Source organism: Orycteropus afer, unplaced genomic scaffold, assembly GCF_000298275.1.
Source record: "Orycteropus afer afer isolate SDZICR_OR568_19922 unplaced genomic scaffold, OryAfe1.0 scaffold00036, whole genome shotgun sequence".
Lineage (NCBI taxonomy): Eukaryota > Metazoa > Chordata > Mammalia > Tubulidentata > Orycteropodidae > Orycteropus > Orycteropus afer.
This window is the reverse complement of record NW_006921623.1, coordinates 1,240,897-1,264,779: the sequence shown is the minus strand read 5'-3', so window position 1 is coordinate 1,264,779 and position 23,883 is coordinate 1,240,897.

Below are 23,883 nucleotides of genomic sequence, written 5' to 3'. Positions count from 1 at the left end.
TACTATACACCTGGGAATTCTGATCATTCACATGAACTTATAGGCCCATTGTCTGCCAACCCTATATATGATCTTGGATACACTCTCCATTTTGTCTGTTGTTCTGAACTACTATTATTTTTAATAACTCCAATTCTTCCTCCTCTGTGTTCCCAGAGCACTTCCTGTCTGTTTCCCCTCATGTGTCACTAAGTGCTATCTTGGGTTATAATTTTCTAGTTAGATGTAAGAAACTTGGCTGATTTTTTTGTGTAGTTGATGAAAATAGAATTATTACTTTTCGATTCCATCATGTATTCTGTCTTCCTTCTTCCATTTACTCTGTAAACTCTTTGAGAATAAGATATTGATTGGACAGTTCTCCTTTGGTTCCTTTGTTTTATGCACAGTAGCTGCTTCATAGATGTCTATTGCTTTTGCGAGTGTTGGTTCCATCATTGGTTATGCCTAAGAGGTCATACCCGGGCAGAAGGAGGCTGTTATTAATCTAGAAGCCCCTATTCTGTCTGCCTATGTCTTTACTCTAATCTCTTGGGGGCAGTCTGGCTTTCCTGGATGTGGTAGTGGCAAGCAGAAGTCAAGGAAAAAAAGTTTTACCCTTCGAAAGAGACAGGTAAAACTGAGAGACACACTTGGGGCATGGAGGCTGTTTTTAATTATCCATGAAAGCCTACTTCACAAGATCTTAAGAGACATGGCTCCTTGTTGAAGAAATGTATACACATGTGAATCCACATAGAATAATTGAATATAGAAGACCAGCAACATAGAGGGACTGGAAATGACCTTCATAGTCATCATATCAACTCTGAGCCACTCAAAGAATCTCCTCTCACATCCCTGGCAAGATTTATTTATTCTTTACTTGAATGCCTCTAAGAACAGAGAATTCACTACCACCAGAGCAGAGATGATTACCTAATCATATCTTTTCTCTCCATCACTCTCTTTCCTCTTTCCTAATAAAGAACTTGATTTTAATATGTTACCCACTGTCTTCCGTGTGCCAAGGAGAGAATCATAATTGGTGTAGACAGTTGTGGTGAGTCCATTTGGCTTCCTAGTGAATAATTTAGGCAAGAGGATGGTCATGTGACACATTTCTAGCTAATGAAGTGGAGGAGAAGTTTGCTTGGGGCTTCTGGGAAAAGTTTCCTCTCTTTTAAAAAGAGACAGAAGAAAGCCAACCTTTTATTCTATTAAAAATTTGAGCCTAGATGTGATGTCCAGAACTGTGGCAGCTACTTTGTGACTATGAGGAGAGCTAAACTGAGAGCAAAGTGGGCAAACTAAGGCTGACAAATCAGATACATGTAAAAACAAAACAAAGCAAACAAGCCAGTGAACAAATTGGGGGTGATGATGTAGTCTTTGAGCTGCTGAGTTAACCAGCCTTGGGGCTGCTCCACCTGAGGACTCTTGGTGTGAAACATAAAAACATTTTCTATTGTTTAAGCTCATTGATTTGGGATTTCTCTATTCCTTATCATCAACATCTTTCTAACACAACATCTCCTTCATGTCTTGACTCAGAAGTCTCCCACTCAGTGAGTCCTCTCCTGCCACCCTCTGAAAAAGTCCAGCCCCATTTCCTGGCACTCCCTATTCTTTTTCCATGCTTCATTGATCTCCTTAGCAATTCTCACTGTATAACATACATGCTTTTTATTTTTTTATCATGTATATTGACTGTGTCCCCAATTAAAACGTATACTATGAGAACAGGGATTTTTGTCTATTTTGTTCACTTCTATATAAACAGTGCCTGACACTCAATAATTATTCATTGGATGAAAGAAACAACCCTTCAGCTATTTAAGGACACTTATAAGGTCTTTCCTAGGTTTCATCTTCTTCAGGCTAAACATAGTAATTCCCTCCATCTTTGCTCACACAACCTGTATCTCTCTCCCTCACTGTTCTGGACATTCTAGCACATTCTAGAATGTTCCCCAGATTGTCACAGGCTTTTAAACTAGGGCCTCCAGCAGGGACACAATATCCTAGAGGAGGCTTGACCAGTCCAGAGAATCATGAAGCTATCTTCTACTTTGATCTGGCCTCTATATTTTCACTAATACATACTGAGATTGCATCTACCACTTAAAGCAAACCCAACAGGCTGCTAACTCACTTAAACAAGTAGTCAGTTAAATAGTTCACATGAATTGCATCTAAACCAGAGATCTGTAATCTTGAATATATTTGATTGGGTTTTGAACCTCAATAAACAACTTCACATATAATTCTGTTAAATTTTATTTTCTTGGCTTTGATCTAACTTTCTATCTTTTACAGACATTTTGGGCTCTATTTAACTATACTGAATATTTTTAAATCTTCCTAACTCTCTGTTGCCCACAAAGTTTTAATAAGTGTAATTTCTTCATTCAAGGAAATGATATGAAATTTGAAAAGGCCCAGGCCAAAGAAAGAGCTCTGTGACACCATGCTGGACACTTCTGGGTGTCAGGTACAAACATGTTGAGTTTAGTCCATGCTTCTCTATATTGTCCACATCGGGACAAATGCTTTGCTGAGATCAGGATATCGTGACTGTGGAATATTGATATACTCTATCTTACAAAACTTGGAACTCAAGTTAACAGACCCATGCTGGGTTTGTGTGTTCCCACCATTATGACCTTCTCTGTATATGCTTGTTTGTGTGGTGGAAGGGATGGTCAGTTGGTGGCCCTTTCCCACACCTTTTGTAATCCCTGAACCCATTGTTCTGGTTCAGGGATTAGCACTGAGCTGTGGTTGGCAGGGAGGCAGGACTAAAAACTGAGCACATGGCTGGAAATATAGGTGATAGCATGAGTTACTCTTTTTGTTGAAGGCCAAAAGTATTATATATGCCCTGTCCGACCAAGCTCCTTCTTCAGCCGCCTTCCCTGCATACATACTTTCACTGCCCTAGCCTTCTACTAGGCCTTTCTTTTTCAAAGCCTTCTGTTCATCCAAATATATCTTGAGGGGGCTCTTTAGACGTGTTTGTGCATGGGAGTGGTGGTGGTGATGAAGGCCTGTCAAGCCTCTTCAACCCATTGGGCCTTTATGGGACTGGGGATTCTGCGAAAAGAATAATTTGTCCTGTCTAGGGAATGAGGGCTTTCATGAGCTGCCCTGAAGATGACCCATTCCTGCTCCCCATCCATCACTGTCCACATGAGCTGGTCTAGTACTCTCCCTGCATCCTTTGGCTCCTTGTTCATCCAGGAGAAGGGAGTCGACTGACTCTGAGTTGACTGGACATGCAGTCCTGTTGCTCCCTCCCAGCTCCCACAGAACCTGCTAGCTTATGACAGATGGAGGTAGTGGGGACATATGGCAGCTTTATAGGGCATGGCACCAATATACCCAGGCCCCTCTCCATTAGTGGGCACATACACTTGCTCTAGAGATGCACCCTTTGCCAGGCCTCAGGGTTTGGATTTGCTGGAAGGTGGAAGCTTGTCTATTGGCTTTTTGGGATGGCTCTTTTCTTAGTCAGAGGAGAAGCACAGGCCACAAAGTTTCTAGGGCTGCTTTAAAAGCTTTGTAACTTTTAGTAGGAGAAAGAATGCACAATCTATGGGATATTGATCTACCTTCTTTATAAAAAATGAAACTCAAGTTAGTAGGTCTCTGCTGGGTTTGTATGTTCCTAGGATTATGTCCTACTCTGTTTATGTTTGTTTGTGTGTTGTGAGGAATGGGAGGCTTCAGACCTTGTGGCCCTTCTAGAGCCTGATGGTAGGCATGGAGACTTGGGTAAGACAGAGACATCCCAGCAAAGGCTCTGGTCTTATCTGGTCTGAGTAGGTTGGCCCCTTTTAAGGGGTCTATCCATGATGCCTGAGAAAGTAAGTTTGGAGGAGATTTGAGGCTACTAGAAAGCTGAAGGAGCTGCTACTGTCCTTTTCCTGTGGACAAGTTCCAGGGATCCTATTGGCTCAGCTTCCCAGCAGGGAAGAAAAAACTTGGCAGATTTTGGTGGTGCTTTAGGAGGCGCCAAGGCTGGAGTTCTATCTGGAAGCTTCAGTGAAGCAGATGGAGAGTGTGTTGCACTTGCACACATTCAAACACACCTGCTCACTCTCACCCTGACTCTGTGTGTGTCCACAAGGGACTCATACAATTGTTCACTAATGAGTTCACCCCTGTGTGGGGCCTGTAGGGAAGTAGATTTTAAGGGCTCTGTAGGTTTTGGGGTAGGGAACTGGGCTGTGGATGAGGCTTCCATCCTGGGATGGCCTAAAGCAGCAGTGGCGGGAGGCAGGGTGTGTGTGTTGGGCAGGGGGCACTGTCCTTTCCATTGCATATCCTACATAGACAACTGGTCAGAGGAGTTGCAGATCCCAGGGCCCAGCGGAGGAGGTGGTCACAGAGTGACAGTGGGCAGTCAGCTCAAGGATTGGTTTTCCCAGATGGAAGGGTGGCTCTTGAAGTCCTGAAGGATAGCAGGTCTCTTCCTGGAGTTCTAGGGAAAGAGAGGAGAGAAAGAGGGAGGAGTAAGGGAAAGGACTGGTGATAATGGATGCCTATCATGCCCTACACATTCTAAACTATGCATCCTCAAATTCAGTCCATTTGGTCCTCTTGACAATACTAAAAGGTGGTCATTTTCCTCCCCATTCCAACAGGCCTGGGAGGTTAACCCATTCATCCAAGGTCACACAGCTAGTAAGTGGCACAGCAGGGTTTAAACTCACATCTGTCTGACTCTAAAGCCCATGATTGATTTCTCCCCTGCTCCTGAAGCAGAGATCTAGAGGAATGGGAGGAGGGAAAGAAAAGGCTTCTCTCTGGGGAGAGATGTGAGTGGCAGTGGGTAGCGTTCACTGGTGTGGTCCTGGACTTTCACTTGGCTCCCTACAACCCTGAGCTCTGGAGGGGATGTTTCAGTGTCCCTAATTCACTCTATCTTGTATCCTACTTCCCGTTTGAAATTCTAAAGCAGGTACCCTACCGTAGCTTACGTTTGAGGAGGTGGCACCCAGCCCTCAGTGCCTGTTGTTGTTATGTGCTGTTGAGTCAGACCTGACTCATAGCGACCCCTCCTTGGGTTTCTGAGGTGGTATCACTAGGGAAGTAGATTGCCCAACCTTCCTTCCGAGGAGGGGCTGGTGGGTTTGAACTACCAGCCTTCTGGTTAGCAGTCAAGTGCCTTAGGCACTATGCTACCAGACCTGGAGAACCAAAAACCAAACCTGTTGCCATCCAGTGGATTCCGACTCATAGTGACACTAAGGACAGAGTAGAACTGTCCCATAGAATTTCTAAGGCTGTAAATGTTTGCAGAAACAGACTGCTATATTTTTCTCCCATGGAGTGGCTGGTGGGTTTGAACTGCCAACTTTTTTTTTTTTTTTTAAGTTTTACTGTGATTTGGGTGAAAGTTTACAGAGCAAATTCATTTTCCATACAGCAGTTTGTACACATTTTGCTTCATGACATTGACTGCAATTCCTCACAAAGTGATAGCTCTCTTCCCACTTCCTTCCCATAGTTACCTCTTCCCTGTGTCCTTCCCTCCCATACACCTCCCTCCCCCACTATCTTCCTGTGCAAACACTGACCTTCTTGATCCACCGGACCTTTCATTTATCAGAAGAGCACTTAATCACTATGTCATCACGGTTCCTCAGTGCCTGGAAGCTGGGGTACATTTCCTGTGTTGCCCAGCAGAGGGAGCCCTGTCCTGTTGGACGACTTTTCCTAGTGTCCCTCTTGGGCAGAAGGGCCAGGTGCAGGGCAGGGCACTGCCCTCTGAAGATAGTTGAGCCCTATGTTCTTCAGCCCAATGATTGAAAGAATCTGGTTGGCTCTGGAGAAGCCCTCCCAGACCTCGCTGCCCCTGCCTCGCCTGGCCTAGGTGACTCCTGGCTTCCCATGAGATTAGATATAAGACTCAGGCCATTAAGCCCACAGGCCCCTTTCCTCTGAGGGGCCTGGACTCTCCCCACCCCTCAGAGATTGCAGAAGAGTCCTGGGAGGAAAAGCTAACCTCAGGAGGAAAAAAACAAATCAAAAGGCCTGGGAGAGAGCTCAGCTGGTGGACCTCACCCAAACTCAGGGATTTGCTGGGTGAAATTACAGCCTTCTTCCTGCGATGTGCCCACCCTGCCCTGGGTATGGCCATGTCTAGGGAAGTGCGCTATTCACTCTACCAAGGAGGCTGTCCTAGGGTGGGGAATCTAGGAGGCAGGAACTTTTCTTGCCCACTTCACTACCCCAAATATTTCACAATCCTGTTTAAAAAGTATTCACTATTGAATGTGCCTGAGGGTGTCAGTCAGACATTTGATGGCACTTCCTATCTGTGCTGCCCTAGCAGCTGGTACCATGTGTGGCTGTTTAAGTTCAAATTCATTAACATTAAGTAACATTAATTCTGTGCTCATAGATTTATGTGGCTGGTGGCTATGCATTGGAGAGCATGTGTAGAACACTTCCACGACCACACATAGTTCTATTGGACAGCTCTAGTCTACACCCTTAACACCTGGGGGAGGCCTTGGTGTCGGAATTGGGTGTTTGCTGAGCTAGAAAGCTGGGTAAAAGCAGGTTGCTTTTCTCACAGGGAGGTGGGGAGGTGATAGAGAAGGTAGGGTGCTGCCATTTGGAGCCTTGGAGCTAGGGAGTCAGGGAGGGGCATCAGAAGAAGGGGACAGGCATCCAACGGCTGGGGTGTGTAGGGAGGCAAGTCTGGAACCAGGCTAGACCCCAGGCTATAAGGTGAGTTAGCAGCAAATGTGTACCGTGGCTCTTCCTCTGCCTGGGCATGTGAGCTGGGGTGATGCATTTACAACTTGGGATGAACAATCTTATCACATGGTGCAATGGGAAGAGACAAGAGTGGCCTAGGTTAGCTCTGTGGTCTGCCAATAATTGCTCTGTGACCATGGGGTGGGTGCCTACCTTGCAGGGCTGGGAGAGGATTACCAGAGAGAACCAGTGAGTATTCAGCGACCCCCACCTGCCCCCCCCACACACACACTGGATGTGGGAGCAGAGGAAACTGAAGACCAGCACCTCCTTGCCTCTCTCTGTCCTTAAGGACCTCAGAGATCCCTGGATTCTACCTCCTCAGTTTTTTAAAATTACAATGTATGTAGTCTGCTTCCAAAGGAGGATGTCAGGCAGCAAACCCCTTATTTACAGATAAGACAAAAAGCTCTGGGAGGTTTAAGGACTTACTCAAGTCATGTCCCTGAATTTCCTTCATGTCTGTAGCCTTGGCCACTCAGCCCACCCCTACCACACCAGCAGCCATCTTCCCCTGAAGAGGTGTGGGGCTGGCCCAGAGGCCTTGGATCAGAGGCCCTGGAAGGGGTGGCCACCTGGGCAGGAGAGTGCAGTCTGGAACAGTGTCAAGGTTCTGGAAGCTGGGGGTAGGGGGTCTGAAATGGCCACCACAACCTGGAGACCCAGACCCAGACCCAGACACAACCTAGAGGTTCAGGTAGAGCCTGTGTGGAGTGGCACCATTGGGGCCCAGAACGAGAGGTGTTTAGATTCCTGCCTAGTCCCTGTGCTCATCTCCACATCTTCTTATCCCTGGATGACTTTTTTATGGTAGTAATATTAAGAGCAACAATTTCTTGAGCACCTGCTATATGACAGGCATACCAGTTGCTATCAAGTGGATTCAGAGTCATGGCCATATGTGTCAAAGTAGGGTTTGCAAAGGCTGTGATCTTGTGGAAGTGGGCAGTCAGGCCTTTCTGCTGAGGTGCTTCTGGGTGGACTCAAACCTCCAATCTTTTGGTTAACAGCTGAGCGTGTTAACCATTTACATCACCCTGGGACCCCTTCCTGATAGGCATAGCACTAGATATTTTACCTACATTTTCTCCTTTAATCCACTCATCAGTCATCTAAAACTAAAAAACAAACCCATTGCCATTGAGGTGATTCTGACTCAGTGATTCTATGTTGTTGTTGTTGTTGTTATGTGCCATCGAGTTGGACCCGACTCATAGTGACCCCGCCTTGGGTTTCTGAGGCAGTATCACTATGGAAGCAGATCGACCAACTTTCCTTCTGAGCAGTGGCTTGTGGGTTTGAACTGCCAGCCTTCTGGTTAGCAGTCAAGTGCCTTAGGCACTAGGCTACCGAGCTCCTAGTAATCCTATAGGACACAGTAGAACTGCCGCATAGGGTTTCCAAGGCTCTAAATCTTTACAGGTGGAGCAGCTGGTGGGTTCGAACTATCACCATTTCCATTAGCAGGCAAATGCCTTAGCCACTGCACCACCAGATCACCTCAACAATCCTGTAAGGTAAATTTTTAAAAAAACAAACAAAAACAGCCTGTTGCATTGAGTCAATTCTGACTCACAGCGACCTCATATGTGACAGTGTAGAACTGCTCTACAGCATTTTCAAGGCTGGGACCTTATAGAAGCAGATCGCCAACCTCTCCATTAATAAACTCACTTACTGCCATTAAGTTGATTCTGACTCATAGTGACCCCCACTGGGTTTCCAAGGCTGTAAATCTTCACGGGCAGAGCAGCTGGTGGGTTTGAACCATTGGCCATTTGGTTAGCAGCCAAATGCCTTAACTACTACACCACCAGAGTTTCTCTTTCTATTGGTAGAAAGCGTATAACCATTTGCATCACCCAAACCAAAAAAACCAAACTCACTTGCCGTTGAGTCGATTCTGACTCATAGTGACCCCTTTTGGGTTTCCAAGGTGATAAATCTTTATTTATTTATTGTGATTTGGTGAAGATTTACAGAGCAAATTCACTTTCCATACAGCAGTTCATATACACTTTGTCTCATGACATTGACCACAGTTTACCACAATGCAACAGCTCCCCTCCCGCTTCTTCCCCATAGTTACCTCTTCCCTGTGTCCATGTACTCCTGACCCCTGAGCTGTCTCCCTGTGCATAAGCAGCCCTTCTTTCTCCCATGATTGTTCTCTCCAAGGAGTGTATCTACCTCAGGTAAATGTTCAACTCATATGCCTGTCTTTTGTTTGGCTAGAAACCACAGGAGTGGGTTCAATTCTAGACCTGAAGGGCAGCTAGGGGCCATAGTCTCAGTGGTTCCACCAGGTTCTATGGGACCAGCAAACCTGGTCTCCTCCCTTTTTTCCAAGGTGATAAATCTTTATTGGAGTAGATTGTTTCGTCTTCCTTCTGCAGAGTGGCTAGTGGTTTTGAACTGCCAACCTTCTGGTTAGCAGTCAAATGCCTTAGGGAGCTCTGGTAGCATAGTGCCTAAGGCACCTGACTGCTAACCAGAAGGCTGGTGGTTCAAACCCACCAGCCACTCCTCAGAAGGAAGATGGGGCAATCTACTTCCATAGTAATACTGCCTTGGAAACCCAAAGAGGGGTCACTATGAGTCGGGTCTGACTCGACGGCACATAACAACAACAACAACAACCAGGGAATTCAAAGTGGCTAATGTTGTCAGGTGCCCTTGAGTAGATTTTCCACTCACAGCAACCCCATGTAAGAGAGTTGAAGTGCCCCATAGAGTTCTCTTGGCTGTAATCTTTATAGAAGCAGATTGCCGGGTCTTTCTTCCATGGAACATTTGGGTGGGTTCAAACCACTGACCTTTTGGTTAGCAGCTGAAGGTTTAATCTTTATGCCACCAGGACTCCTGAGGTAGACAATTCCCACTGCTGTCGAGTAGATTCTGACTAATGATGACCCAACAGGACAGAGTAGAACTGACCCATAGGGTTTCCAAGGCTGTAATCTTTACGGAAGTAGATTGCCACATCTTTCTCCTGTGGATTCGAACTGCCGACATTTTGGTTAACAGTCGAATGCTTAACCACTGCGCAATCAGGGATCCTCATTTTAGATAATAGTCCTATTTAACACTTAATGAAGCATGGGTCTGAGGTTTAGTGACTTGCCTGAGGTCACACAGCCAGTAAGGGGCTGGTTGTATCAGATTTCTAGCTGGTTCTTTTAATCCCCAATGCAGGGAGCTTTCCAGTGCCTGGGCTCCAGCTGAGAATGTGTTTCCTGGGGTGCTGGGATGAGGGATCCTGCCCACTAGGGAGAGTTACAGTGTGGTGGGGGGGCTGCTCCTGCCAGAGCCTGGTCTTTGATGGGGGATTCCAACTTTGATCTCCTTTTGAAGTCCTGGCCTCTGGAACCTGCAACTTCAGTGGGGAGATGAAAGGGCAGGAGAGGCCAGAATGGGAGAGGGAAAGGGGGTGCGGGGTGGGGGGTGAGGGCAGAGGAGAGAGAAACAGATGTGTGAATGAGAACTGGGAAGCTAGGCAGCTGATGCAAGGGAGAGTGAGACATTGGTGGGAAAGAGGGAGCTGGGGAAGGAAATGCTGTGGGCAGTTGAGGGCCAGGCCAGGCCAAGGAGAGAGAAGGGAGATAGGGCTGAGTGTGCCGTGGAGGGTGGGGGTGAGGAAATATGAGAGAGACAGACCTGGTGGGGAGGGTAGGTGTGTGGGACCCAGCTTCCAGCCTCCTCTGCTCAGGAATCTGGGCTCTGGGGTTAGCCTGGCCTCTGGAATCCCCTGAGCCTCAATTCTCCCTCTTCAGTCCTCCCACAGAGGAGGCCCCTCCTCTGGCTACCTCTTCCTTGGGCTGATTGTTGGGTGTCTAATGGCCCAAAGGGGCAGATATGTTTCTAGCCAAGGCCTCCTTGCAGGCATCAAATGGCCTGAGGGGTGGGGTGGGGTGGAAGGTGAGGATTCACATCTGGGAGTTTCTTGGGGCCCCTGGCTTGGCCTGCACCCCAGTCCAGGAGGCAAGGCAGGAGGGGAAGAGGGAAGGAGTCTGCTGAGTAGCCTGCAGCTGCTCCTGTCTAACATCCATGTTCCTCCTGCAGGGCTAGACGAGCTGCCAGCCCATGAAACTACCCGGCAAGAAGGGGCTGGAGGGTTGGCGCCTGGGGCCAGGCTCTCTAATTCCTCAATCTCCATCCTTCCTCACCAGGCAGGAGGGCTCAGGCCTTTTCCCACTTCTACTGAGCTCCAGTCGGAGCCCCCTCACCACCACCACCCATGTGCGTGCCTGTCCCCCATACCACCCCCACCACCTGCAAGGCTTCTTGCAGCTTTTTTCCTATCCTGGACATCCTGGCCCAGCACCTTCCAGATCCTGGACACATAGACCTCCCTAGGGCCCAGGATGACACCTCTTAGCTCTGCTGCAGGTAGGAAGGTTTGCAAGGTTGGGGAGAAGTCCCGGGGGGGGGGGGCAATGAGGGAGGCAGCAGAGCCCAGCCTTCCCCTGGGTTTCTGCCAGGAGCGCCCTGGCTGACACCTATCTTGGGCTCAGTACTTCAGAGAGGCCGGGAGGGCTTCCAAATTAGGATTTATGGGATTAATGGCTTTTTTCCTGGCCCCTCAGTTTTGCTCCCCCAGTCCAAGCCCCACACCCTCTTCCTGCTGAGCCTCACCGGGACCTCACAAGAAGGCTGTGCAGTAGCTGGGTAGACTTTCCCTGGCTTATGGTGTGGGAGAAATGGAGGGGTACAGAGAGGAGAGTGGGAGGTTGAATCACTCAAGCCTGTCAGCCAGCCCCTTCCTCATGCCCACAGTGCACCTTTCCAAGGCAGGGGACTACTTGGAGTCAAGAGATAGGCTGGGTTCTAATGCCAGGCTTTCTAGTCACTGACTGAGTGACCTTTGGGGAGCTCCTGTGGCTCATGGACCTTTGGTTCTCCATACATAATGTGTTGGAGGCTCAAATGAAATTCTCTCAGTAGAAGCGTTTAAGGTAATGGGTTACCAGAGTCCATGAGGTTTCTGAAATACAGTAGAGATGGAGAGCAAGTGTAGGATCAAAAAAAGAAAATACCTTCCTGCCATTGAGTTGATTCTGACTCATTGCAACCTCCATTGGGTTTCCGAGCTGGTAAATCTTTGTAGAAGTAGATTGCCTGGTCTTCCTTCTGCAGAGTGGCTGGTGGGTTTGAACCACCAACCTTCTGGTTAGCAGTCAAGTGTCTTAGGCTAGAGGTGGGTTAAGAGTCCTGGCCCTTTGTGGGTCCAGGGGCCCAATGTTCTGCTGGTGCCCAGGGTAGTCCCTCGGGGTCCTCCCATCTACACCAGCCCTCACGGGCTCTGTAGGGCTTTTATCTGAAAGTAATTTAATGGCACCTTCTAGCTCTGCTTTATTTAGCAGCTACCTCAGCTCCCTTGACCAACTGTACCTTCTCCATCCTATTCTGTCTTTTCCTCACCCTGCTCTAAACCCAGCTCAAGCACAGGGGCTTCCAGGTCAGGTCCTCATCTGTTTCTGGAAAGGCAGACCCTTTGAGTGCCTGGCCCCATCATTCCTGGTTCTGAGTTGGGGGATCTGTAGCTTCATTTAACCCTTCAAGGAGGCTCACAGTTTTGCTGAAACTCCTCTGAGCTGTTATTTTTATTATCTTTGCCCTGAGACCTTCATGCAACTTGCATTATCTTCTGGGGACCCAGTCTGTGCAGTGAACCCTCCTCACCAAGCCCTGCAGAGCCACCCAGGCCCCTTTCAGCCCAGGGAGTCTGGAGGCCATGAACTACCTACTGCAGTGGGAGCCCCTTGGGACCTTACCTTGGCCTCTCTGAGCCCTGAGCCCTCAGCACAGTCCTTGAACAGAGCAGACGCTCAATAAAGATCAGTTGAATCGAACTGCTTGAGTCAAGCAGAGGCAAGGGAAAGTGTGGGTGTGCAGCTTAAACTCTGTATAGTAAGAAGATGAAGGGGAGCTCCCAGGTGTCAGGTGGGGGCTTAGGGGCCATCTGTGGTACAGAGAGTCAGATAGCTTCTGGGGAGAGATGGGTGCCCCTTGGGAGCTGTAGAAAGATAAACGAGGACTATTAGAGCAGGAAGATGACCTACAAATTATTGGGTCAACCTCCTCATCATAAACGGGGAAAACTGAGGCTCAGTGGGGAGAAATGATTTGCTCAAGGTAATATAGTAAGTTAGTGGCAGAAGGGAGACTACCTTGCAGATCTCTTGCCTCTTGGTCCAAGTTCCTTCTCTGTACCCACCTAGCTCTTGTCCGCCTCCTTCACCCAACCTATCCATTGCTAAGGATCCCCACCTCTGTATCCTTCCAGCCCTCCATGCATTTGGGGTACATGCACTACAGAAAGGGTGAGAGGAAGTGCCAGTAGAACAGGAAGGTGGTGGGCAAGGTGTACCTGTAGTCCAGAAGCAGAGAAGGTGTCTAGGGGGTCATGTGCTAAGGGGGGCTCAGCTGGATGGTGGCATATTCCACAACCTCTCTTGGCCCCAGCACAGTGGTTGGCAGTCCTGGCACAGGTTCCAGGGCTGAGGTGTCCAGCTCTGCATAGTGGATGTTGGTGTCCTTTAGGCCAGAGCCCTAGGGATGAGATGGAGGAGAGAGATGGCAGGAGTGGTAAGGGAAAATGTGGGAAGCAGATAAAGACAAGAATGGAGCACCTCAGGGGAAGGGGTTGGGATGAGATGGGTAGGTGTGTGGGTGAGGTAGGTGCATGAGGAAGAAAAGTGAACCATGGAGGATTGTGGAAGAAAGATAGAAAGAGGAAGAAACAACCAATTAGTGACAACAGAGAAAACAGGGTTGGAAAAGGTGTTTACAAAAACTGGCCACAGGTATTCATATGCTTCACTAAGCTGTGTCTCCTTAGGCCTTTGGGGGCCTGGCCTGGGGTGGATAAGGCAGGCTGGGTCTCACTGCTGGCTCCTACTGTGTATTGCTCTCAGAAGTTATTTAGTCCAACCTTCTCATTTTGTAGAAGGAAGAAACTGAGGACTAGAGAGGGAAAATGACTTGTTGGGATTATACTAGAAGTTGTTAGAAGAGGAAAACTCACTGCCATCAAGTCAGTCCCAACTCATAGCGACCCCTTCTTGAGTTTCTGAGGCAGTATCTCTACAGTAGTAGACTGTCCAAACTTCCTTCCGAGAAGTGGCTGGTGGGTTTGAACCGCCAGCCTTCTGGTTAACTGTCAAATGCCTTAGGCACTACACCACCAGAGCTAAGAGTATCAGTAGAGTAAGATGAAACTTGGAGTCCAGAATACCGATTTTTAGGCAGACAGACAGATCAGCCTCTTCACAGAGCAGTGGGTGAGGGAGAAGTGAGGGCTCTTGTGGGACCAGGAGGGCAGGAAAGAGGGCTCCATGTGTCAGTGGCAGACTGCCATGTGACCTAGGCTATTATCATCTTTAAACCCTTGGCTAGGCCACCTGGAGAGCAGGGAAGAACATGTGTCCTGATTTTGGTTGTCCTCCAGCATTGCCCATTTTGTGCCCATCAATGACTGCAGGCAGGGACATATTGCAGGGCTAAGATTAGAGCAATTAGCTCCTGATTTCTCAGAAGTGAAAATCACACCCTGACGCTTTTTCCTCTCTCAGCAACCAGTGCTTCCAGAGCCTGCCTGGAGATGAGGGTGAAGGTGGAGGAAACACCTCTTTTCCAGACAGAAGGAGCCTTAGGGAGGATGTTAGGGGTATGGGAGACCAGGCACAGAAGGAAAGAGAAGGAAGCTGGACACACAGGAGGTCTGGGTCCCAACCCACAAGCCTGAGAGTTCTATGGGGGTGACAGAGGGGTGGGGAATGTGGGATCAAGGCAAACAGAGCAGTGTGAGTAGTAGCTCCTGAGAGAAAAGGGCTCCCAGGAGGCAGCCATACTTTCAATGATCCTTGAAGTTTGAGAAAGGCGACTTCCACTATGGGATGGTGTGAAGACCAGCCTGTGGAGGCAGGGGGATGGATGCATTGACTGTGTTCTCATTCCATACACCAGTGGTGGGGCGGGACTGAATGTGCCTACCTCTTGTCCTTCCTATCATCATGAAGATGCCTGGCGGACAGGTGCTTCAGGTGCGTGGCAGGCCAGGGGGTCCTAAGGCTGCCTAGATTCAACAAATTCCCACTGAGGCCATGTGCTGGTAGACCATTATTGTCCAGATAACTTCTCCACATAGGCCTCCCCAACCAGAGAGCCATCTGTTTGAAGTAAGTTGGCTCTGACCCCTAAAGAGACCAGGGAAACTGGGTGTGATAGCAAAAAGTGGTTTGGGAACATTTCACCTAGGTATAGGGAGGGGAGTTTTCTAGCTTTTTCTGTAAGCTTCAAGGATTTGGGGTTGTCCAAGGCGCACTGAGTCAGGGCCGACTCGACGGCAAATAACAACAACAACAAGGAGCACTGTGTACTGTGCCTTCAACCTTAATAGGAATCTGTCTTGAAGAAGACAAGAGAACAGTGACTTGACACTCCTGCTTGAAGTGGAGGATGCCTTGGAGATGAGTCAGGTAACCAGCACTTCTAGGCCAGGTATAACCCAGTTACCATCATTCCCAATGACCCAATGGGGTATTGTGTGCTCCATCCCCATTCCTGGCCTCTGTGGGTTGGAGGATCCTATTGAATTATAAGCTAAGGCTACTGCCTAGGAACTTGGACTCCTGTGTTCAGGGGCCAGCAGGGAAGAAGATGAGCTACTGTCTTGGTGGCGGCAATTGACCCTGATCAATAGGAAGAGGTCAGGCTGTTTTTACAGAATGAGGGTTAGGAGAAGTATGTGTAGAAGTGAAGTGATCTACTTGGGTGCCCCTTCCATTTAACTGTGATTGGACACATGTAGCAACCATTGCCTGAGAGGGATCTGATTATCTGAGGGTCAGGCCCCTCAGGAGTGAAAATTTGGGCCACACCACCAGGTAAACTGCCAGGATTGGTTGTGATGATAGCTGAGGGTGAGGGACTTTAGAATGGACAGGAAAAGGAGAAGAGGAGTATCAGTTGTGGCCCTAAGATCAACTGAAGCAACAGGGCCTGTAGTTCAGCCTACTAACCTCCCTTTCTAAGTTTCTCCTCGGGAAGAGAGGTCCACTGGAGTCATGGAGGAGCTACTTTGTGAGCCTGGATGGAGAAGTACATCCACGTGGGGCAGGCACTGCTCACTTCCCTGCTGTGTGGAGCATGGTTGATGGAAAGCCCCAGCTGCCACCTGTCTGGGTCCACCACACCTTGTGCAAAGACCGCACTTCCCAGGCTGCTCCCAGCCAATGAATGAGCATGACGGGTCTAGTGTAGACCACTTCTGTGAGATGCAGGGCTCTCTAAGGCGCTCAGAGACTCCTCAGTGGCCTGAACAAAACCTTTTGAGAAGTGAGCTGTAGTCTAAGACTCTTCCTACTCAATCTTGCTTCCTTCCCCTTCTTCTTTCCCAGGTGCCAGACCTGTTACTGCTCCCTCCTTCACAGAGGTTTCCTCCAATGAATGACCTCTTACTTCTTGGAGGACCATAACAGCTTCAGGACTCCATCCCTTCAAAAGCCACAGTATTCAGTCTTCTGCTTCTAGCCTGGGCTGTCTATCCTCACAAGGCTGAGGAGATGGGAGCCCTTCTTAAAAGTAAGGCAATGTTTCCTTCTTCCTCCTTTTTTTAGACGTCTGGAGGTCATCCCTGAGATCTAGCCTATATCCACCCGGCTTTCCAAATGGCACCTGCCACCTGAATTGTCTTCTAAACCAGAAAACTTGGCAGAAATGGAGGGGAGTGTCATGGCCCTAGTTAGTGTCCTTAGGTATTATTGTTACATGGGTCTGTCCACCCAGGCAGGGACCACTGAGCTTGGATGAGCCTCTAATTGTTGGCCACCGTGGGCTCCCTGTAACCTTCCCACCCTCTCTCGAGCCCTACCACAGTGAACAGTGTTTGCTCACTGCCTGGCTCCCTCTCACTCCTTGTTGGGAAAGAGAATTGATGACAACATCAATAATGTGACTTGTATACAAGCAGTACCGCCAACAAACCTGAGTGTTGGGGATAAATCCTTTCCTGGCCCGGTAATTGCTCTGTAAGCCAAAAGGAATTACACTTCTGTTGGCAACAATACTGGAGCCTCTCCAGGATCCAGAGTTTCCCTTCTTCTGATTCCCACCCTGTTGTGACCTCCACACACACACCCACAGCCATTCTTACACACGATGTCCTAATTATATGGCCCCTGGGTTCAGGACAGAGTGTGATCCTCTCTTGGCCCTAATCACCAAGCTCCTCTTGCCCATGGCTGGTGGGTGGAGGTGGGCTCATTCCTCTCTTTGTCCCAAGTGGCTCCTGTTGTTCCCGGGACAAGTTCATTTGGGGTTTCTGTCAATCTAACAGGAGTCCAGGGAAGGGAGGTTGTAGGGAGGAGAAAGGGTCAGAGTCATATGCTTTTATGAGAGAGGAGAGAGGATAGGAGTGTGCATGGGGAAGGGGCTGAGGAGGGGGGTGCTGGTCTGGCGCTGGAGCTGCCAGGCTTGTCCCAGCTCCTACTGGAGCCCCCAGGGAGGGCTGTGCATGCCAGGCCGAGGGGGCAGCCGTCAGAGCGGGAGAAGTCGTTAGTGGGGATTAGGCCCAATAGGCTGCAGCTGTCCCATTACATCACTGTGATTTTTATGCTGAGCCTGGGCCCACTCTACTATTGGAGTCTTCCACAAGTTTCCAAATTGCTAATTTCAATCATCATACCTCTTCGTCATGCCTCCTGCCTCCTCCCATCTCATCCTTCTTCTTTTTCCATCTCTTCCCCCTTCTCCTTCCACCCAGGGATCTGGCAAATGGACTTGAATCTGGGCTCAGGGAGAAGGCTGATTTGGAGAATCTAGAATGCGGCATGTCTTTCTCTGTTCTGGAAACATGGGTGGTCTCTTCACTCTATACCACCCCACCCCACCTCATCTCACCCATTTTTATCCCTGGGGATAAAAATGTCTCCCACTGTCAGGCAGACTCTCACTGAGGCAGGGTGGTGGTAAGATGGGGCTCCAGGTGGGCTGATTCCAGTGCTATTTAGTGCCTGCTTTTGGACAAAGTGATGTCCCTGTCCCCATCCTCAAGACTCAGAGACCAGGCTCACAGTGCTCCCTTGCTTGTTCTCTGGGCCCCTGGAGCTGAGGGGCAGCCAGGCAGCCTAGCTGGGCCATTCTGCTACACACAGTAAGCCTGAGATTACAGAGGGCTCTGCACTTGCAGGTGCCCCACCTTGATGGCCCCTCCTCAGGCTCTTTTGTCCTCATGCACATCTGATCATCCTGGTGACTGGTATGTGCGTGGTTAGGGCCTGGACTTGGGAGTTAGAGGACCAAGGACTTGAACCAAACCTTCCCCAGTGACTAACTGCGTGATTTGGGCAAACCTCTTTTCTTTTTTTTTAATTTTCGTGAAAATATATACAACAAAATATATGCCGATTCAACAGTTGCTTATGTATAATTCAGTAACATCGATTCCATTCTTCAAGTTGAGTATCCATTCTAGTGATCCTTTTCCAAATTATTCCACCACCATTGAACAAGCCCTTTAATCTTACTAAGCCTCAGTTTCCTCATCTATAAAAAGGGGACAATAGTAGGACTTCACGCATAAGGTTGTCTGAGGATTAAACAGAAAGTGTTTGAAGAGTGTTTAGCAAGGGAGCTGGGAATGAGCCCTGGTGGTTCAATGTTTAAGCTCTCAACTGCTAACCAAAAGGTCAGATGTTCAAACCCAGTCAGCGGCTGTGAAGGAGAAAAGACTTGATGATCTGCTCTGCTAAAGATTACAGCCTAGAAAACCCTATGGGATAGTTCTACTCTGTGACATAGGATTGTTGTAAGTTGTAATTGACTTGATGGCACACGGCAACAGCAACGAGGGGCCTGGCATAGTTTCTTCTGTCAGAACTGGCAGGGCCATGCAAAGAAACCGGGGAGCAGGGGGTGGTGCAGCCTCAGATATAAAGGAGAATGGTACTGGGGTTACCCAGCTGTTCTCTGAGGAATGGACTTTGTGTCCATAATGAGTTCCAACTCACTTCCAAGTCTCTAGGTTGGTTGAGTAATAACAAGTGACTGATGGTCTTCTTGCCCCCTGAACAGAATCAGAATGTGAGGGGCTAGGCTGATCCTTTAGGCTTAGCACTCTGGGAAAGGAGTGCTACCTCTTTGGAGGCAGGATATGGCATCTTCAGATGGGCCCATGTTGGCACATCCAGGCAAGAGGGAGGATGGCTGTGCAGTGGAGACAAAGCCTGGCTCTCCCACTTATGCCAGGAGAAGGTGTGTTATCTTTGGGCCCAGGCAGTCTGGCCTGGGGCTATGAGCTGGCACTATGTGGGTACCACCCCCGGCCCCCAAGTCTAATGAAAAGAATGGTCTATGGGCAGAAGTGGCAGCTATTCAAATGGACGCTGGCCCTCTGGGCAGCTGGGCATGAAGCCAGGAGGAGGGCTGTGGCTGGCTTTTTGGTGGTTGTTGGCAGGACTGGGGTGCCGGGTACAGAGCTGGGGAGTGGGGCTTGGGGAGGGAGAGCTGGGTATTGGTTAGGGCTCAGCCTCATTGGAAATTCCGCCATCCCTCATTGATCTGCCCATTGTCCAGTACCTCCTTTGACCTGAACACCCACAGTGGTGCAACGATGAACATCTTGGGCCTCTGCCTCTCTCTCCACAGCCTCCCCTTGCTGGGAACCCTCTGGCCTCCCTGCCCTTGTCTTTTCATCCTCCTTTGTCCTCTTTCCCTCTAAAGCAGCTGGGCACATGGCCAGGCTGGGGAGACCTGGACTGGGGACACCGTTCTAAAGGTTCAGTCATCCTTACCAAGGGGCAGTAGGAGGGTGAGGTACCCAGGTCACAGTAAGGGGTCTGAAGGGGCAGCTTCTTCAGTTCCTCCTCTTCCTGCTGCAGCTGCTGCTTTCCTGGATCCAGGTGTAGAATCTGTAAGAGAAGGAGGTGAGTGGCTGCTTGGACTTTTCCTTGTCCTCCACTCCAGGCAGCCTTATCAGACCCCCAGTTTAATTGGGATTCTCCTGGCATTCCCCATACTGGTGGCCATCTGGGAAGGTACAAGTGCAGCCTGAACCTTTAGCTTCGCCAGGTCTACCAGTCACCAGGTGTCCCAGAGGTGCTCAGTGCTAGTATTATTTTTTTTAATGAATAAGTGGATTGAGGTAGAGGAAGAGATTTCCCTAGGGCTCCTGGGTGTGGAGGGTTCTAATTTGTCATTTTTCAGGATGAAAGGTAGCAAGGAAGCCTGAGCCTAGGCTTCTACCTTGGACCTGGCCTTGTGGGATCTGGCTATGGCTACGGGTATGCTGGGGGCTGTTTATGGACCTGTGGAGGCAGAAGGGCCCTGTCTTAAGGTTGCGCTCCTTCTCTGGGGCCATCTCCCATTTTCCTCTCCCCAGCCTCTGGTCTAGGGTCTTTGTTCTTTGCTGCTCCAGACTCACCTGCATGTCCTCAGGTGCAAGGTAGCTTTGTCTGTCAGGAGGAGGCTCCAGCTTCTGAGATGAGGCTGAGTCAGTCCTTTGAAAAGAGAATGACATACTGGGTCCCAGAGCCCCATTCACAATGATGCACCCTGGGGCTTTACTCCCAGGCAGCCTCCTGAGTGGCGAGAGCTTGGGATGGCAGACTCAGCATAAAAGAGTGGAGGCTGAGAGTGCCCCTCCCATCTTTCCCAAGTAGCTCTACCCCAAGCCCAGCCCAGGTCCCCCTTCCTCTAGGCTGGGTCTCAGGCTTCCTAGATTGAAGGACAGGAAAATCCAGACCCTGCCCAGTGTGGCCTCACTCAGGGCTGGGACTAGGTGAAACCAATGAGACCTCAGATCCAAAGTTTAAACCAAAAAAAACCCCAAACTCACTGCTGTCAATGCAGTCCTGACTCATAGTAACCCCTCCTTGGGTTTCCCAGGCAGTATCTCTCCAGAAGTAGATTGCTCAATTTTCCTTCTGAGGAGTGGCTGGTGGATTTGAACCATCAGCCTTCTGGCTGGCAGTCAACACTTCACTAATCAAGGTAAGTCGTATTTTAACACAATTTTTTTTTTTCTAAAAAATTAATGCAAAAAAGAGAAAAAAAATCCATGATCAACAAAATAACAAAATTTTAAATAAAGACAGACTCAGTAACAGTACCTTGTCAAGCCATACTGGAACTTGAAGCAAAAGGCAAAATCAATAATTCTGACCCTGTCTTTATTTAAAGTAGCAGCTCTGGTGGTGTAGTGCCTCAGGCATCTGACTGCTAACCAGAAGGCCTGCGGTTCAAACCCACCAGCCACTCCTCCAAAAGAAGACTGGGCAATCTACTTCCATAGTGATACTGCCTCAGAAATCTAAGGAGAGGTCGCGATGAGTTGGAGTCACGATGAGTTGGAATTGACTGGATGGCAGTGAGTTTGGTTTTTATTCCTGCAGAAAGGGTTCATGCCCCTCCCACTTCACAGGGTGCAGAAGTGAATGAGACCAGACCATGGGGAAAGCTCTGAGAGGACCCTGAGCCTTTGATAAGCCGGGCATTTCAGTGCGCTCCCATTGGGGAGCCTGAGGGGCAGGAGCAGAGAAGGGGGCATGGGCTGGTCAGAGGGCTAGACTTGTCCACACTCACCAGTCACTGTCTATCTCCAGCCTGTTCTTCTGCTGCCGGTGATACAAAAAGAAGACAGCAAGAGCTACGCCAAGGATGAGGGCCATGGCCACAGAGCCCCCCAGGAGCCTGGCCACATTTCCTGGACCCTCCTGGGGGAGAGGCTTTTCTGGGACCAAGACCGAGGCAGAGAATCAGAGAGAAAGACAGACAGACATATATATCAAGCCAGGGAGATAGAGACGTTAAAAACCAGACTCACTGCCATCGAGTCAATTCCGACTCAGAGACAATAAATCTTTACAGAAGTAGATTGCTCAGTCTTCCTTCTGTGGAGTGGCTGGTGGGTTTGAACTGCTGCCCTTCTGGTTAGCAGTCAAATGCTTTAGGCACTGCACCACCAGAGCTCCTTAAAGAGGTCAGAGAGGTGGCAAAAAATTAAGAGCAATGGATCCTGAGTTGGTGCTGTCAACACCTCTCTCTCTTCCCTCCTCTTCCCCTCCCCCACTGTGCTCCAGTTCTGGGAATGGTTGTCCCAGTTAGGGTGGGACAGAACCTCACACTGGCTGCCTAGAGCCTAGTAGTCTCAGACCCTGCTGTGATCCAGGGATCTGTGATAAACAGGCAGGGGTGGGCTTGGGTGAGGTGGAGGGGGCAACAGGGTAGGGGAGATGGGGAACACAGGGCTGAAGAAGGGGTGCTCAGAGATGGGTGTCTCCGCCCCTTCATTCCATTTCTGGCCCTGCAGGGAAGATTCCTGTTGAGGAGTTTAATTTCCTTCCCCTCCCTACCCAATTAAATAAGCAAATGAACTAATTGGTGCTTTGCCCTCCCAGCTCTGGAAAGAGGGCAAGGATCTGAGAAGAATATAGGAACAGTGAGACTGAATGGGGGTGGGGCATCTGGCATGGGGAGGGGGTTCCTCAGGGGAAACCAAGCTCTCCAGTACAGAAAGGGCACTGTCTGAGGGGAGAACGGGACTGTGAGCCCACCCTCTGTCTGTACCCCTGGCCCTTGCCCCAGGAGTATTCCCCCACGGGAAGGAAGTGGGGTTGGGGTGTCCAGCAGCCCCTCTCAATTTGCCTTATGGTGAAGCATTCCATTTCTCTGGGCCTCAGAAACAAAAAGGTTTGTGAGGCTGTGAAGGTCTGGAGGTATTTCTCCATCTGAGCGGGAGCCCCCAACCTGCCCCTGCAGCCAGGAGCACTACAGGCTGCTATAACTAAACCTGCCACCTGCCTGGAGGGTGCAGACCCTTTGCTGCCCTCCGCCTGCTGGGCTCCATTTCTCACCTTTGATCCTTACAACACCCAGGGAGGAAGGGACCGGGACTGAGCTGAAAATCACATTTAGTTCTTTCTTTTCCTTCCTCACTACCATATTATATATAATTAAACATGTAGAGCACCTGAATAGAGATGTTAAATTGCAGTTTGCAATAAACATCATGGAGCCAATTTCCTAACAAAGGAATTGACAAGCTTCTGCCTCTCAGCCCCATCCAGTGCCCCTGGCTGGAGGGAGGCTCCTGGGGCTGAGTTCTACCTATCATGTTGTTGCTGTTTGCTGCAGTTGAGTCAACTCATGGTGACTCTATACAGAATGGAACAAAACGCTTTCTGGTCCTGTGCCATTCTCATGATCGGTTGTGGATCAGAACACTGTGATCCAGAGGTTTTCGTTGGCTAATTTTTCAGAAGTGGATTGCTAGGACTTTCTGGAAGCTTCTCTGAAACTTATTTAGCCTAATAGATAGCAACACGCAAGCCTCCACTTGGTGGTGGCTGCTCTTGAGGTGCACTGGCTGGGAATTGAATCCAGGTCTTTGCATGGAGGGTAAGAATTCTACCTCTGAACCACCATTGCCCCATGTGTATCTAGAGACTCCTCCTTGGGTCCTCTACCAGGCACTTTCTGCCTTCTCTTGTTTCTTAGAATTCTTGGGCTGGGATACTGCAATCAGTTCAGCAATCTTTATCCCTTTTTCTCTAAACCTTAGCAAACACCCTAACTTTCTTCCGCCTCTCTCTCCTCTCTTTATCCTCAAGCCTTCCTGCTGCTGCTCCTGCAACTTCCCAAACCTGCATGCTACTGTGGTTTAGCAAATACTCATTGAGCATGTGCTGTGCTCCAGGCACTGTTTTAGGCACTGGGCAGTAGCGATGCATAAGGCCCTTGACCTCAACTGTTGCTCATTCTCCTTGCTTCTACCTCCTGAACAGCTTTCCAACATTGCTGCTTTCCCTCCTCTCCAGTGCCACCACCCTGGTCCAGGCCACCATCATCCCCATCATCATTGCTGCAACAGCTAACTTAGCCTCCCTGACTCCAGTGTTGTCCCCTCCAAGTCCTTCTCCATCCTTGAGCCCCAGTGATCTTTCTCACATACATATCTGATCAGTTCACATCCCTGCTTAACATCGTGTGGCCCTCAGTGAAATGCCAAAGCACCAAGGTTTATGAGGTCCTTTGCTAGTTGCCTCCTGCTCACTCTGGGGGCAGCATTTCAATGTGTTCTCCTACCTGCCCTGCACCAGCCAGCACGGACCACTCATGGGTGTCTGACAG